General features: G+C 37.4%; 1 protein-coding gene across 3 annotated transcripts in view; it reads left to right on the top strand.

The window, feature by feature from the left end:
- LOC114642285 (bifunctional methylenetetrahydrofolate dehydrogenase/cyclohydrolase, mitochondrial-like) overlaps nt 1-12,299 on the top strand; it is a 48,560-nt gene that overhangs the window by 18,859 nt on the left and 17,402 nt on the right. The window lies entirely within an intron of this gene.

Below are 12,299 nucleotides of genomic sequence, written 5' to 3'. Positions count from 1 at the left end.
TTCAGAGAATCCTTGGGTACCGCTTGTTTGACTTTGTGTCAAATGAGTGGTTGCTCATGGAGTACAAAATGAGGCACATTACCAGCATTGTTTGAGAGTGTCAGTTACGGCACTATGGCAATGTGGTGCGAATCCTTGAGGTTGATCTGGCCCACGGGATCCTCATTTTTGAGGACCCGAGTGGCTGAACCAGGCCAAGGGGACACCCACGTAACACCTGGCTTACGGAAAATAGATGGTCATTTTCGGGTGTGGACCGGGTGTCTGCCTGGAGGGTTGCCAGCCAGGATGCCAAGCTGTTTTGTAATGCTGTGGGTGCGGACACGCGTTGTACCAGTGCATGCTCCCCAACCTGATCTGACCTGAGCTGTACATCTAAATCAGTAGGTATTTGCTATGAAAGGAGATTTCAATACATCTATGTTTTGGAGTAAAAATACCCCCTAAAATAGAAAAACTAAATAACTCAAAACCTCAGAAATGCTTTGACTAATCGAAATTTGGTGATGTTATACAAAAAAGAAAATAAGCCAACTTGTGTTTTTTTATTTGTTGATATTTGTCAATAATAATGCTGTAACAATTGGGCTATTCTAAGGTGTTGTTCTTTCTGCTCAGTGCTGTGAGCACATAGAGAGTGACTGCACAGACAAATATGATTTGCAGGTATATGCAAATAAAGACAACCACAGAAGCGATGGGGGAGTACATGAGGAGTGGCACGGAGGGAGAAAGGAAGCAGGAAGTGGTTTCCTTGCGTCAGTTTACATGCTACCGCAGTTTTTGCAGTGTTGCCAAATTCTTACAGCGTAATTTTCCTTTCCTTCTACACATTCCCAGAAAAACTTTAAAAACTCCAAAACCCAAATACCTTTTTTTAGTATGTTTTGCTATTGCAGAATCACAAAAGAAACCTAAGTATCTGAAAGGAAACTAAGCTGTGCTTCAGAGGCTGATCTCATTCAGGACTCCATGAGCAACCATTCATTCGACACAAAGTTAAACCAGCTGTAGCCAAGGATTCTCCAAAGAGACACAGTACTAAAGGAATCCAGATTTTGTCTCAGGTCACTGGATGGCGTCCATGTCTCACAATCATATGGCAAGACAGGAAGCACAAGGACTCTAAAGACTTGGACCTTCATGCTTTTGCATAGATATTGGGAGCGCCACACACACCTTTCCAGTGACTTCATGACCTCCCATGCTATCCCAATCCATCTGCTGACTTCATAGGAAGAATCACCAGAGACATGAATGTCAATGCTGAGATAAGTAAACCTCTCTACAAGGTTGACACTCTATCTGCAGACAGACACACTGCTATTGGCTGTGCATAAGAGGTCATTAACGGCCTGGTTCTTGGTTTTTATCCAGGACACTCGCAAGCCCAGACACTCAGCCCCGATCAGAGCCTTAATTGACTCCACGAAGATCACAGCATCGTCAGCAAAGTCAATATCAGTGAATCTTTCTTTGCCAACAGATGTCCCACAGCCGCTTGACCCCACAACCTTGCCCAACACCCAGTCCATGCAAGTATTGAGCAGAGTAGGAGCAAGAACACACCCTTGACGAACCTCAGAATCAACTGGGAAAAATGCAAAGGTTCTGCCTCCACTCTGCACAGAACTCATAGTACCAGTGTACAGGCCGGCCATGATATCCGGCAACCTTGAGGGGATCCTGCGAAGTCTCAGGATGTTCTACTGGGCAGCTTTACAAAAATAGACAAAGGCCACAAAGAAACTCTACAGATTTTCACAATTGCGTTCCATGACGACCCTCAGTGCCAGGATCTGGTCGATGGTAGACATCTTAGATGTAAAACCAGACTGCTCTGGTTGCTGGTAGGTGACCAAGTGTTCACGGATCCTACTGAGGATGACCCTAGAAAGGACCTTACCTAGCACTGAGAGCAGTGTTATCCCCCTGTAGTTGGTGCAATCCAGGCAATCATCCTTCCCTTTCCAAATAGGGACAACAAGTGTTGTTTTCCAGTCAGTTGGGATGACACTGGTCTCCCAAATGGAAGCAAAGATTGCTTGCAATGCCAGGAGGACAGCCTTACCACCAGCCTGGAGAAGTTCACCACAGGTACCACAGATCCCTGTAGCCTTCCCTACCTTCAGCTGGCAATCTCAGTGAGAATCCAGCTTTTTAACTGAATTGAAAATAATGTTTTTGTTGATGAGTGAGTGTGTGAGTGAGTGAGTTAGTCAGTCAGTCAGTCAACATTGCATTATAGATAGATAGATTATATCTTATTAAGTGGATGAATTGTATTATACAATGATACACAGTCTTCAAATATAAAACACTCAAACATAAAGTGGAAAAATTACTTTTCATGAAACATATAAACTTATATGCTGCCTGTCAAAGACTGCAAGAGCTCTGCTCTGACCATTTCCATATGAAAGGCAACTCTATTTAAAATCTGCTCCTCTTTCTGTCTACCCCTGCACAGTCTTGGTAACAGCAATCCTCTCAGTCCTGCTACAGATTCATCTCAGTAATTGAACAACAACATACAGCAACACTGAAGTCTAAAAGGACAACAAGACTGATAATTTCATCTTCTTATTTTTTTAAGTCACAGGAAACGGCTTCAAAATAGGTAAAAACTATGAACAAGATGCTGCTAGCCTAGGCCTTGATTCCTACTTTGAAGTCACCAGCATTAATAATGATTCAGCAAAAAAATGTTGGTACAGAGTGAATCATTTTCTGTTGCTGAATCAAGCCAGGATGATGTAACTTACTTTCCCAGATAGTGACATGGACGAATTTGCAGTTCAATGTCTGGATCACACATTTAGTTTTAGTTTTCCGTGGTTCCCTCTGTTCAGTCAGGTGGCCCCATCTGTGAAATGTTATTACTAACATACCACCCTAACAACTGAACTAGTACAAGTATGTGTTTCGGCCAGGCAACCCAGAATTTGATTAAATAGCTTTGAGAATATTCTTCTTATTATTAATATTATGCATAAAGTCCTGAATCGAAAAAGCACAGTGCTTTTTATTTTGCGCTTACAACATAGTAACTTGTGTTGTTACCACTCTCACCTTTTTATATTAGCCTTCATAATCTGTCATAATCCTTTTTTGGGATGCAACATGAGTCATAAACCAATCCGTGACAGAAAGTTTGCTGAACACTAGAGTCACTCAGACATTTATAAATAGCCAATTTAAAGTTGCTAGTCAGGTTAGAAGGCACATGAATGGAAGAGAAAGATGATGAAAGTATGTAATTGGTGATGGACTTGGTGCTCTGTCTAAATTTAAGTCCTATCTTTCACTTGATGTTGGAACACACACAGCTTATAATCAATTTAAGAAAACTGACAAATATCCTGATATTTGTGAAGTATGCAAAATAATTACCAAGCAAGTGAGGACAAACACAATACAATGTAAGCAGCCATGCCATTACTGCTAACTGCATAGTTTTTAAATATTGCATGGCTCTGAAAGCTTTAATCATCTATTCTTCCTCAGACCACATACAGTAAATTGTTTTTATGCATCAGAGAGCAGAAACACATTTCCATGACACTGAGTGCAAGTTAAGACAGGAAACCCACTCTGGATATCACGCCACCTCACAAAGTGCACAAGCGCTTTGTGTCAAAAGGGTCATTAATAATTTGCCTGTGAAAAGATGAACATATAGTTTTAGGCACATTAAAATAAATAAAGGTAAAAAGAACTGCATTCTCAGACTTGATAAAATTAGACAAAAGAGATAAAACATAAAACACAATACTAAATCAATAAATACAAATATTAAATTAACTAATTCTAATCAAAGAGAAAATACGTGTTTTCAGCCTGGATTTAAAAATAGCTACAGTTTTTGCAGACATGAGGAGATACATTATTCCTAAGCCAAGGCAGGGCTGTTGCAAAACCATAATCACCTTTAAGTTTTAGTCAAGCCCTCAGTACCACTAAGAGTGTCTGATTGGAGGATGTAAGTTGGCAAGATGGAATGTAAAAGGTTGGAAAGACAATAAGGTGCTGTTCAATTTAGGGACTTAAAAAAAATACATAATAGTACCTTAAAATCAACTCCATAATGGACCAGAAGCCAATAATGGGAGGCCAATATAGGAGAAATATGGTCGTGCTTACATATTCCCATCAAAGGTGCAGCGGCAGTGTTTTGAACCAGTTGTAAATGACAGAGATTGTTGTGTAATTCCAGTGTATAGCGAGTTACAGTAGTACCATCACAAAGAAATAAAGGCATAAGCCACCTTTTCAGGATTGGATACAGACAGAAAGAGATTGCTAACATTCATAGTTGGAAAACAGGCCTTAACAAAAGAATTTATATGTTTATCTAATTTGAGGTCACTATTAAATATTAATATTAAGTTTCTACAGTAAAACAAGTTTTAATGTATTGTGGTAGTGATCCAAAACATATGTAGTAACTATAGTACAGTTTATTTTTATTTGTGTAAAAACAAGAAAAATGGGTGAATTTCACTAATTAAAAGAGATATTTGGACAACTGTTTTGAAAAAAAGTGTTTGAGTAAAAGAGTGAAGGTTTTGAAAGCAGTGACAAATCACCCACACATAACAGAATTTAAAAATACAAACCATTTGAAATTATTATTTTTTTAAAATTTTTATTGATTTTATTGAAATCACACAACATTCCATACAAATAGATCAATTTTACAAGAATAGGATTGAAAACAAATCAACCCCCTCCCTTGAGAAAGAGAGCATGGGCAGCATAATAAAACTTAAACCTAGTAAAAATAAGCAAATAGATAAATGGAGAAGAAAAACAAAAAAAAAGAGAATAGGGAGAGAATCTGCTTCCTCTGTACTTTAAAAGCTTATTCTACAATGTTATTGATTAGATCCTGCCAGGTTTTGAAACATTTTTGCACAGATCCTCTAAGTGAAAATTTTATTTTTTCCAATTTCAAATAATATATAACATCAGTTACCCTCTGACTTAAAAGAGGAGAGTTAGGATTCTTCCAGTTGAGCAAGATAAGTCTATGTGCCAATAGTGTAGTGAAGGCAATTACACTTTGTTTGTCCTTCTCCACTTTAAGCCCATCTGGAAGTACACCAAACACAGCTGTTAGTGGATTAGGAGGAATTGTGACACCAAGGCTGTCTGAAAGGCATTTAAAAATCTTTGTCCAAAATGATGTTAATTTGGTGCAGGCACAAAACATGTTTACCCAGTGAGGCTGGAACTTGATTGCAGCGTTCACAGGTTGGATCTAGCCCTGGAAATATTTTGGACAATTTTAAGCGAGACAGATGTGCTCAATATATAATTTTTAGTTGAATAATTGTATGCTTTGCACATATGGAGCTCAAGTGAATTCTCTGCATTGCTACCTTCCACTCCTTTTCAGATATGTTGAGGGAGAGATCCTTTTTCCCATTGTCCTCTTGGATCTTTGAAAGGGAGAGACTTTAAAATGGTTTTACATACTGCAGAGATGCTGCCTAAGTCCTTGAAACTGATGAATATATTTTCCAGCATAGCGGGAGGTGGGAGATGAGGAAAATTGGGCAGGTTCTGTTTAACAAAGTTTCTAATTTGAAGATAGTGAAAGAAATGTGTTGCAGGAAAGTTAAATTTAGAATGTAATTGTTTGTAGGATGCAAAGACGTTGTCTATGTACAGATCTCAAAGTGATTTAATCCCAAATATTTTCCAGACATTAAAAACTGCATATGTTTGCGAGTGTTGAAAAAGGTGGTTCTCGTGCAGAGGTGCCACCGATAAAAGATACTCTATATTGGTGATAACTTGCATTTATTGGGGCGCAAAGCAAGGAGTATAAAGATGAACTGCAGGATTCTATTTCTATTGCAGACTAAGCCTGCATATGTTCATCTATTTGTGTCAATGTCCAGGTTTTAATATGTTGTATGTTTGCTGCCCAGTAGTAAAACTGAAAGTTAGGTAGAGCTATGCCACCTTCTGCCTTTGGCCTTTGTAGGGTTGCTCTTTGGATACGTGGATGTTTTGAATTCCAAATAAATGTGGTTATGGTTGAATCTAATTTCTTAAAGAACGATTTATTGATGTATATTGGAATATTTTGAAATAAAAAGAGAAGCTTAGGGAGGATATTCATCTTAACAATGTTAATTCATCCAGCTAAAGTGAGTTGAAGGGTTGACCATCTATGCAAGTCTTGCTTGATTTTTTTCACACAGTCAGCAGGCCCGGTCTTAGGTATTAAGGGGCCCTAGGCGAAAGGGGATCCAGGGGCCCCCTGGAAGCTCTGTGAAATGCGTGAAAATTAGACCAAGGAGTCGATCCGGGGCCCCCCGGATGCCGGGGCCCTAGGCGGTCGCCTACTTCGCCTATGCCTAAGGCCGGGCCTGCAGTCAGCAAAATTTTGTTGATAAAGAGCTTTATGTTTACTTGTGATTCTTACCCCTAGATATTTGAACTGATCTGTGATGATAAAAGGGAAGGTGTCCAATCTAATATTGTGTGCTTGAGAATTCACTGGAAAGATCACACTTGTAGTCAAATGAATTCTGAGACCAGAAATCTTTTGAAATTCTGTTAGTGCTGTTAGGACTGTAGGCACAGTATTTTGTGGGTCTGGTATATACAGTACCACATCATCTTCATATAGAGAAATTTTCTGTTCAAATCCTTCTCTGATAATCCCCTTTATCTCATAAGCATTTCGAAAGTGGACTGCCAGTGGCTGAATGGCGATTGCAAAAAGAAGTGGTGACAAGGGGCATCCTTGTCTGGTACCATGTTCTAGTTTAAAGTAGTCTGAATTAATGTTGTTAATACAAACTGAAGCTTCTGGATTGTTATACAGTAGTTTGATCCATGCACAAATGTTCGGGCCAAACCCAAATTTCTCCAATGTAGTGAAAAGGTAATTCCATTCAATCATATCAAATGCTTTTTCTGCATCCAAGGATAATAAAATCTCTAGGATGTTTGACTTTGTTGATGAGTATATTAAATTAAACAGGTGTCAAAGATTGGACGCTAAATGTCGGCCTTTAATAAATCCAGTTTGATCTTGTGATATTACTGAAGGCAGCACTTTCTCCATCCTTCTATCTAGGACTTTGGAGAGTATCTTAACATCAATATTCAGAAGTGAAATTGGTCTGTATGATGCACATTGTAATACGTCCTTATTTTGTTTAGGAAAGACAATGATTAATGCTTGACGAAAAGTTTGAGGTAGAATTTTATTGTCTCTGGCTTCTGTGAATGTTGCTAATAGGAGGGGAGCTAGCTGAGTGGAGAAATTCTTATAAAATTCGTCAGGGTAGCAATCGGGGCCTGCTGCTTTCCCACTCTGAAGTGACTTTATAGCATCTAGTAATTCTGGTAGCACCAGAGGTTTATCCAATTCCTCTGCACTAAGAGTATCTATTTGTGGTATCTCTAATGCATCCAGAAATGCATTAGATTGTGTCTTGTCTTCTTTAAACTCAGTAGAATATAAGGATTTATAGTAGTCTCTAAATGTGTGCATTATATTTTTATGGTCAATGATTATGTCTCCGTTTGTGTTGGTAATTGCTGGGATTGCATTGCGAACTTCTTGCTTGTGGATTTGTTGAGCTAATAGCTTATTAGCTTTCTCTCCATGTTCATGGTAATGATGTCTTGATTTAAAAACGAGTTGTTCAGTTTCTTTAGTTGTTAAGAGGTTGAGCTCTGAATGCAGAGCATGCCTTTTCCTATGAAGAGCCTCACTTGGACACCTGGCATGTTCTTGATCTATTCTAGTAATTTTGTTGGTTATCTTTGATACCTGTTTGGTTTCCAATTTATTTCTGTGGGAAAGATATGAGATAATCTGTCCTCTTAAGAAGGCCTTCAGGGTTTCCCAGAGTATTCCTGCAGAGACATCTGAGGATACATTTGTCTCTAGGAAAAAAATGATTTGTTTTGATATAAATTCTGTAAAGTTCTCATCTGCTAATAAAAGTGGGTTAAGATGTCATCTGCGAGATGAGTATGTGGGGCATAATGATTTTATCTCAAGGATCAGAGGGGCATGGTCGGAAAATAACAATAGTGTTGTACTTACAGAATTTAATCATAGGCAAGAAATGGTTATCTACAAAAAAATAATCAATTCTTGAGTAGCAATGATGCATTGGTGAGTAGAAGGAATATGTTCTTGAATTTGGGTTTAGAAATCTCCAGGGGTCTGATAAGTTGTTGTCAGTTACAAACTGTGTAATTGCCTTTGCAGTGTTAGATGTCATCGCCCCTGTGGCAGGAGACCTATCTAGGTCTGGATTTAAAACACAATTAAAATCCCCAGCCATTATAATTTTATGAGTGTTCAAATTGGGAATGGATGCAAACACATTTTGGATGAATTCCCTATTGTCCACATTGGGTGCATAAACATTTATCAAAATCACTTTACAATTAAATAAATTACCCATAACAATGATGTATCTCCCTCCAGGATCAGATACAACATCTGATACTACAAATGAAACTGTTCTATGTTTGAGAATTCCCACACCTCTAGTTTTTTTTTGTAAAGCTGGAATGGAACATTTGGCCTGTCCAGTCTTTTTGCAGCTGGAACTGATCCTTGCTTAATAAGTGGGTCTCCTGTAAAAATACTATTTTAGCATTTTGACCTGTTAGGTGAGAGAAAACTTTCTTTCTTTTTAATTTGTGATTGGCCATTAACATTCCAGCTCACAAAATTAACTGTCCTGTCTTGGAGACATTGATTCTGAATTTTTGATGTCATTTTGTAGTCTTAACTAAAAGTGAGACAGCTTTGACCTTAATTTCAAATTTTCCCATGGGTTATTGCCATGCAGTCTGTTGTTATGTTGGTAATTATAATTATAAGGATTAAAAGAATAGATTAGAGATAACTTGCTCTCTTTCTGCCCCGCCCCACCCCGCTTTGCCTCCCCACGTGAGGCTGAACCACACTTCACAAAGTCCCAGTACTCTGACATACCTAGAGACAGAGCACATCCAAAACAAAACAAGCCCCCAGCAGCGGTGTATGTGAATTAAAATAGAGATATCTATTGCCAATACAGTCTAAATACTATAAGCATAACAAAAAAAAAAAAAAGAAAATCTTCAACATTCTTGAAATGTTAAGATAGTAAACCCAGGGAATGGTGTTAAACAGTCTGCTTTAGAATAGTAAAAAAAGAAAGAAAGAAAGAAAAGGGTTACTAATTTAATTTCTTCCACACATACATAAACATGTATAATTGTAATTAAAATAAAAACAGATAGTGACCATTTGAAATTATTGTTTGTTATTAATAATCACATATTGCAACTGACTGTATTATCAGAAACGCTGTTATAATTCATTCTGATTAATCTTTACATTTTAATGAATTTGTCATTTTAGATTTTTGCTAACCAAGCACATAATGAAGTACCTAGCACACGAAATACTGCGAGCAGAGATCATATCACCTATTTTCATGGCTACATCTGTGTATTTACAGATTTGAACAATGTATACAATTATTACAAATTTGTAAATTTAGTTCTGATGTGGTGTGTAGAAGCTGTGTTGCAATATTACACAAGGAGTTCCCTTACCAGTGGAGCTTTCTGTTTTGCTATTAATACTGTGAAGTTTTGGGCAGGAATAGAAGAGACAGGAAATTAAAAATAGAGCATTTTCTGGAGCTTTAAGGTAGACGTGTGGCAGCATTAATAAACTTCAGAGTGAACTTATTTGGTGATCCTAGCATCAAGTGACTTTTTACCTTAATATATAACTTTGTCTGCAGACAAAGAAGTTTTTTTTTTTTTTTTTTTTATTGGATTCAAAGAACTTTTGTGGTTTTCCAAATACAGTATGATTAATCTTATTGACTTCACACATATTGGGATTATATTTACAGAAGACTGATTCTATCCCTGAATGTAAAAATGTGACAAAAAGCTAATTATATGAAACGTTGGGAAGTTACTAGGAACTTCACAAGATGCACCAGAACTTTGCATCAGTCATGTCGTGTCCTACAGTATTCTCTGAAAATATGTGATGATACTGCTCTGCTCTGACTTTTTTTGCCTGATACCATCTAATTGGTCTGCCATAAATACTAATCTGTCATTTTTATGGCAGCTGCCATCTAATTGACATTTGGTATACCTTTGCCACTTACATTTTAATAAATGTTACAGGACTTTTCCTCACTAGTACAAACTCTTTTCTCCCATGCCATAATTTATTTATCCACATTTTGCAACATTTCAACAGTGTCAATGATTTAGTCACGTAGTTGTATTTTTTACCTAAATTAATCTATTGAATACTTTTAATATAATTGTATAAGTTATTTGCATGTATTTGCATTGCTTCAAATTGGATCTCTGTTTTAAATTGCCACTTTTATCAAAACTTTAAATGGCAAAACCTTTTAAATTGAAAGTTTTTTCAGATGTAGTTTAGTTTCATCAGTTTGAGGTTCTCCCTTCTCACCCGTCTTATAGCAAGACTTGGGAAGGGAAGAAAGAGCTTGGTGAGAAGAGTGCTAGTAAAATGCTTACTGTGTGTTATCAAGAAATTGTCCCTTTGTCTGTTTGCAAATCCCCCACTCATCTATGGGTTTTCTTTGGGCAGTCTGGTTGTCCACTGCAGACTTTGGCAGTCTTACTTGCTTCTGTCTCTCTAAGTAACCCCATGTTGAGATCAAGGCTCTGTAGGGGCCTTACCATATGGACTCTGTTTCTCTTTTTGTAGCAGATAGTTTTATATAATTTTGGATATGTTTTGTGTCATTGTCTTGCTGCAGAATAATGTTGGGACTGATCAGATGACTTGTACATGATGAAAAAGAACCTGCATGTACTTCTTCATAATGAGGGAGCCATCAATTTTTGATCAAATAACCAACTCTGTTAGTGGGAATGCAGCCCTAAACCTGCAGAGAACCTCCACCATGTTTCACTGCTACCGAAAGACATTCATCCATGTAACACTGTTCAGCACTTCGGTAGATAAAGTAGCTTCTCTCAGAGCGAAAAATGACTAATTTTGACCCATCTGGCAGTGCATTTGCAACAATTTTTATGCACCCCGGTCTTTGTGATTTGTGCATAGGTGAGTTTAGCTTTATTTCCACTTTGGAGGATTTGCTTTTTGATCATAACTCTTCCATGAAGCCTATTTCTAATAAGAACTTTCTAGACTTGTGTGAACCAGAGTCCCACTGTTTTTGCCAGTTCTGAGCTGATAGCAGTGCTGGATATCTTCAGAACTAAAAGGAAAGAAACCTTGATGTATTTGTTGTTTGCTGCACTTAGTTTTCTTAGTCCACCATCTTACTAGTTTGTTTGTGTGTCGGGAGAAGAAATTAGTACATCTAGAATCACCTGCCTGCTGCAAAATGTATGCTTAATAGAGACCCTGATGATGTAGGACAGTGTTTCCCAAACTCGGTCCTGGGGAACCCCTGTAGCTGCAGGTTTTTGTTCCAACCAGCTTCTGTTTTTAATTGAACTCCTGGGCTAATTAAGTGAACTGATATTCCCCAAGTTCTGTGTTTAGGGAACAATATAGAAATTAGAAAACTAAGTTTACTAAAAAAAAAATATTAAAATGTACCAAGCAGTTATATAGGAATAATGTATTTTTTTTCTTTTTAACAGTATTTTCATCTTGATTTTCATTCTACTTTTCTAGGTCTTCTAATTGTTTAATTAATCCATTATTTACTCATTAGTGGGTCTGACTCTAAAATAGTTCCAGCCTTTGATTATTCAGTGTTGTTTGACTGAGTGTCTGATCTGCTCGTTTTAAATTGTCATTATTAAGATACAATGAAGGGGAAAAAACTGCACAGAGAAAAGGCAAAGTATAATGAAATCAACAAAAGAGAGTTAAGCATTTAAATCTATAGCAAAAGCAGAAATATTTCTAAATGTCTTCTAAATGTAAAAATCATGCTGTTATGCTTTTCTGAATGTCGAATAAAAGAAAAAAAAATACCAGCTAATTAAATGAGATCAGTGCTATCAGGTGTTGTCACTGATTAGGAATCCGGTTGGAACAAAAACCTGCAGCCACAGGGGTTCCCCAGGACCGAGTTTGGGAAACACTGATGTAGGATGACCACCTTGAGTCTTGTCGCTATGTTTACTTTCACTTACTTTGCAGGTAAAAATGCTACATCTACCTAACTTTTTAGTATGATGTCTCTTGCCCTGTTATTATTCTCTATATACTGCTGTTTCAGTTTCAGTTAATCACTTTGATTCAATCAGCACATTATGTCAATGATCATTAGCACTTG

This window comes from Erpetoichthys calabaricus, chromosome 5, assembly GCF_900747795.2.
Source record: "Erpetoichthys calabaricus chromosome 5, fErpCal1.3, whole genome shotgun sequence".
In the NCBI taxonomy this organism is placed as follows: domain Eukaryota; kingdom Metazoa; phylum Chordata; class Cladistia; order Polypteriformes; family Polypteridae; genus Erpetoichthys; species Erpetoichthys calabaricus.
The sequence above is the reverse complement of the archived record's forward strand: the minus strand, read 5'-3'. Positions and strand labels throughout refer to the sequence as shown.